The following is a 5,345-nucleotide window of genomic DNA, read 5'->3' as shown; positions in this document are numbered from 1 at the left end:
TAACCCCGTGCTGTATCTGCCCGGGGAGTGTTTGATGGGGACAGTGTAGAGGGAGCTTTACTCTGTATCTAACCCCGTGCTGTACCTGTCCTGGGAGTGTTTGATGGGGACGGTGTAGAGGGAGATTTACTCTGTATCTAACCCCGTGCTGTACCTGTCCTGGGAGTGTTTGATGGGGGCAGTGTAGAGGGACCTTTACTCTGTATCTAACCCCGTGCTGTACCTGCCCTGGGAGTGTTTGATGGGGGCAGTGTAGAGGGACCTTTACTCTGTATCTAACCCCGTGCTGTACCTGCCCTGGGAGTGTTTGATGGGGACAGTGTAGAGGGAGCTTTACTCTGTATCTAACCCCGTGCTGTACCTGCCCTGGGAGTGTTTGATGGGGACAGTGTAGAGGGAGCTTTACTCTGCATCTAACCCCGTGCTGTACCTGTCCTGGGAGTGTTTGATGGGGACGGTGTAGAGGGAGCTTTACTCTGTATCTAACCCCGTGCTGTACCTGTCCTGGGAGTGTTTGATGGGGACGGTGTAGAGGGAGCTTTACTCTGTATCTAACCCCGTGCTGTACCTGTCCTGGGAGTGTTTGATGGGGACGGTGTAGAGGGAGCTTTACTCTGTATCTAACCCCGTGCTGTACCTGTCCTGGGAGTGTTTGATGGGGACAGTGTAGAGGGAGTTTCCCCCTCCTGTTGCACTGTGTGGTGAAAATGGAAATGCTGGTCGTGTGTGTGGGGGAAGGAGAATTCCCGATGAAGTTCCTCTCTGGCCAGATCCAGCAGGAGAGGCCTGGCGTTCGGGGGTGGGTGGGTGGGTGGGTGGGGATTGTGTGTTGGGGGGTGGGGGTAGGGCTGCACAGTGTGATCCCGCGGGCTGTGTGCTCCCCGTGTTGTGAGTGTGCTGGTGAAGGAAAGGAGAGGTTTGGAGGCTGCTGGCTGGTGTGCGGGACACGGGAGCTACTTCCCGAAGCTGGTAGTCGAGGAGCAGGTCTCCCCCCACCAATGACTCCGGACTTACCGTCACGGCGTTAATCCTACCTCCTGCACCAGCGGACGAGGGACCTCCCTCCTCCTCCCCCCACCCCACTCCACCCCCCCTGTTACCCACACCCCCTTCCCCCCCCCCACCTCTCTGTGTAAAGAAATGATAAAATGGGAGCACAGTGTTTATATTAAACCGGTATCTGCCACTCAGGGCCTGGTGAGCTTTGGTCTGATTTCAGCTGAATGGGTTATCTCACTGCGCGCGAGTCTCTCTCTGTCTGTCTCTCTGTCTGCGCATCACTCACTCTCTGCCTCTGTCCCTCTCTCTCTCGCTCTGCCTCTGTCCCTCTCGCTCGCTCTCTGCCTCTGTCCCTCTCACTCTCTGCCTCTGTCCCTCTCACTCTCTGCCTCTGTCCCTCTCGCTCGCTCTCTGCCTCTGTCCCACTCACTCTCTGCCTCTGTCCCTCTCACTCTCTGCCTCTGTCCCTCTCTCTCTCGCTCTCTGCCTCTGTCCCTCTCTCTCTCACTCTCTGCCTCTGTCCCTCTCTCTCACTCTCTGCCTCTGTCCCTCTTGCTCTCTGCCTCTGTCCCTCTCTCTCTCGCTCTCTGCCTCTGTCCCTCTCGCTCTCTGCCTCTGTCCCTCTCGCTCTCTGCCTCTGTCCCTCTCGCTCTCTGCCTCTGTCCCTCTCGCTCTCGCTCTCTGCCTCTGTCCCTCTCGCTCTCGCTCTCTGCCTCTGTCCCTCTCTCTCTCGCTCTCTGCCTCTGTCCCTCTCTCTCACTCTCTGCCTCTGTCCCTCTCTCTCACTCTCTGCCTCTGTCCCTCTCTCTCACTCTCTGCCTCTGTCCCTCTCTCTCACTCTCTGCCTCTGTCCCTCTCGCTCTCTCTCTGCCTCTGTCCCTCTGTCTCGCGCTCTCTGCCTCTGTCCCTCTCACTCTCTGCCTCTGTCCCTCTCTCTCACTCTCTGCCTCTGTCCCTCTCTCTCACTCTCTGCCTCTGTCCCTCTCTCTCACTCTCTGCCTCTGTCCCTCTCTCTCTCACTCTCTGCCTCTGTCCCTCTCTCTCACTCTCTGCCTCTGTCCCTCTCACTCTCTGCCTCTGTCTCTCTCACTCTCTGCCTCTGTCTCTCTCACTCTCTGCCTCTGTCTCTCTCACTCTCTGCCTCTGTCCCTCTCTCTCACTCTCTGCCTCTGTCCCTCTCACTCTCTGCCTCTGTCCCTCTCTCTCACTCTCTGCCTCTGTCCCTCTCTCTCACTCTCTGCCTCTGTCCCTCTCTCTCACTCTCTGCCTCTGTCCCTCTCTCTCACTCTCTGCCTCTGTCCCTCTCTCTCACTCTCTGCCTCTGTCCCTCTCTCTCGCTCTCTGCCTCTGTCACTCTCTCTCACTCTCTGCCTCTGTCCCTCTCGCTCTCTGCCTCTGTCCCTCTCGCTCTCTGCCTCTGTCCCTCTCGCTCTCTGCCTCTGTCCCTCTCGCTCTCTGCCTCTGTCCCTCTCACTCTCTGCCTCTGTCCCTCTCTCTCACTCTCTGCCTCTGTCCCTCTCTCTCACTCTCTGCCTCTGTCCCTCTCTCTCACTCTCTGCCTCTGTCCCTCTCTCTCACTCTCTGCCTCTGTCCCTCTCTCTCACTCTCTGCCTCTGTCCCTCTCGCTCTCTGCCTCTGTCCCTCTCGCTCTCTGCCTCTGTCCCTCTCGCTCTCTGCCTCTGTCCCTCTCGCTCTCTGCCTCTGTCCCTCTCGCTCTCTGCCTCTGTCCCTCTCGCTCTCTGCCTCTGTCCCTCTCGCTCTCTGCCTCTGTCCCTCGCTCTCTGCCTCTGTCCCTCTCTCTCGCTCTCTGCCTCTGTCCCTCTCTCTCTCTCTCTGCCTCCCTCCCTCTCTCTCTCTCTCTCTCTGCCTCCCTCTCCCTCTCTCTGCCTCCCTCTCTCTCTCTCCGCCTCCCTCCCTCTCTCTCTCTCGCTCTGTCTGCCTCCCTCTCTCTCGCTCTGTCTGCCTCCCTCTCTCTCTCGCTCTGTCTGCCTCCCTCTCTCTCGCTCTGTCTGCCTCTCTCTCTCGCTCTGTCTGCCTCCCTCTCTCGCTCTGTCTGCCTCCCTCTCTCTCGCTCTGTCTGCCTCCCTCTCTCTCGCTCTGTCTGCCTCTCTCTCTCGCTCTGTCTGCCTCCCTCTCTCTCGCTCTGTCTGCCTCCCTCTCTCTCGCTCTGTCTGCCTCCCTCTCTCTCGCTCTGTCTGCCTCCCTCTCTCTCGCTCTGTCTGCCTCCCTCTCTCTCGCTCTGTCTGCCTCCCTCTCTCTCGCTCTGTCTGCCTCCCTCTCTCTCGCTCTGTCTGCCTCCCTCTCTCTCGCTCTGTCTGCCTCCCTCTCTCTCGCTCTGTCTGCCTCCCTCTCTCTCGCTCTGTCTGCCTCCCTCTCTCTCGCTCTGTCTGCCTCCCTCTCTCTCGCTCTGTCTGCCTCCCTCTCTCTCGCTCTGTCTGCCTCCCTCTCTCTCGCTCTGTCTGCCTCCCTCTCTCTCGCTCTGTCTGCCTCTCTCTCTCTCGCTCTGTCTGCCTCCCTCTCTCTCGCTCTGTCTACCTCCCTCTGTCTGCCCGTGTCTCCTGTTGGCAGTTCTGGGCACCGTTCCTTACTGACTATCTTCCCCGCTCACAGGGTGGAGCAAGTTAGCAGCAGGAGAATGAAGCCGTGGATGAGGCTGCGAGAGTTCAGAGTGGGCTTGTAACCCCTCTGCTACTTGGTTGTGTTTCAGTGAAAGCTTTCTACCTGTTTCAGGTGGAGGGAGAGCCATTTCCACACGTTTAGGGTGTTAGACGAGGGCGCAGTGGAAATATTTTAAGCCAGCAAGAGTGAAATTGGGGAGCTCCAGATGCAACCATTCCAACACTCCCCTCTTATCCCCCTCCCTCAGTAAACTTCAACTCGCCCCATGTCCTAACTCACTCCCTTTCCACCCCCTCCTCCACTCACCCCCTTCACCCCCTCCTCCACTCACCCCCTTCACCTCCTCCACTCACCCCATCCCCGTGCTCGCTGACCCGTCTGGCAACGCCTCCATTTTCAAACTCTCATCCTCCTGTTCAAATCCCTCCCTCACCCCCTCCCTCCCTATCTCTGTAACCTCCTCCAGCCCCTACAATTCTCACCCTCCTGTTCAAATCCCTCCCTCCCTATCTCTGTAACCTCCTCCAACCCCTACAATTCTCACCCTCCTGTTCAAATCCCTCCCTCCCTATCTCTGTAACCTCCTCCAACCCCTACAATTCTCATCCTCCTGTTCAAATCCCTCCCTCCCTATATCTAACCTCCTCCAGCCCCTACAATTCTCACCCTCCTGTTCAAATCCCTCCCTCCCTATCTCTAACCTCCTCCAGCCCCTACAATTCTCATCCTCCTGTTCAAACCCCTCCCTCGCCCCCTCCCTCCCTATTTCTGTAACCTCCTCCGGCCCCTACAATTCTCATCCTCCTGTTCAAATCCCTCCCTCACCCCCTCCCTCCCTATCTCTGTAACCTCCTCCAGCCCCTACAATTCTCATCCTCCTGTTCAAATCCCTCCCTCGCCCCCTCCCTCCCTATCTCTGGAAACTCCTACCACCCTCCGAGATCCCTGCGCTCCTCCGATTCCAGCCTCCCCCGATTCCCATCGCTCCGCCATTGGCGGCCGGGCCTTTACCTGCCTGGGGGAGGAGGGGAGAAGCCTCATTTTTCGAATCCCCGCCCTAAACCTGTCCTCCCCTCTCTGTACCCCTTTCTGATTCTCCTTCGAAACTTCCCTCTTTCATCAAGCCCTTGGCCGCCTCTGTTCCCAGTATCTCCCTTGGGAGGGTGGGGAGTCCCACTGCGTTTGATGATCGCTCCCGGGCCCTATCGGGGGTGTTGTTTTACTGGGTTAAATCGCTGTGACTATGGAGAGGGGATTAAACGCGACTCTCCACAGCCCCTGTGCCAGGCGGACTGGCATTGACTGCCCGCTGATGCCCAGCTGTCGCTGTGGAGGAACCCTCGAGGGGACAGTCGGAGACAGATGGGACCATTAAAAGGCCGTGGCCTCGATTGCTGCCTCCCCCAGTGGGTGTGGAGCTGAACAGATTCGCTGCTGTCGGAGAGAGTTGGACGGAGCCGTTTAGTTTCTAAAGCAGTTCAACAGCGTCGCTTGGAGATAACCTCCCGATTTGTTCAACTCCCTCTGTCCTGTGCGGTGTGGACCACTCCGTCTCTCCTTCTCCCCACCCACTGCTCTCTCGCCCCCGCTCTCCCCACCCCCAGCTCATTCCTCTCTCTTCCCCCACTCTCCCCACCCCAGCTCATTCCCCTCTTCCCCCACTCTCCCCACCCCAGCTCATTCCCCTCTTCCCCCGCTCTCTCCCCCCAGCTCATTCCTCTCTCTTC

The 5,345-nt window shown here is 58.4% G+C and overlaps 1 protein-coding gene across 1 annotated transcript in view; it reads left to right on the top strand.

Moving 5' to 3' along the window:
• The window catches only part of ube2s (ubiquitin-conjugating enzyme E2S), an 11,906-nt gene extending 11,723 nt beyond the window's left edge, over window positions 1–183 (top strand). The window contains exon 3 of the mRNA XM_078537803.1: window positions 1–183. This exon is cut by the window's left edge and continues 917 nt beyond it. The gene's annotated coding sequence lies outside the window, so the exon portion shown is untranslated.
• Window positions 184–5,345: the final 5,162 nt, after the last annotated feature.

The sequence above is a fragment of the Cetorhinus maximus genome, unplaced genomic scaffold (genome assembly GCF_964194155.1).
Source record: "Cetorhinus maximus unplaced genomic scaffold, sCetMax3.hap1.1 HAP1_SCAFFOLD_3054, whole genome shotgun sequence".
NCBI lineage: Eukaryota > Metazoa > Chordata > Chondrichthyes > Lamniformes > Cetorhinidae > Cetorhinus > Cetorhinus maximus.
The sequence above is the reverse complement of the archived record's forward strand: the minus strand, read 5'-3'. Positions and strand labels throughout refer to the sequence as shown.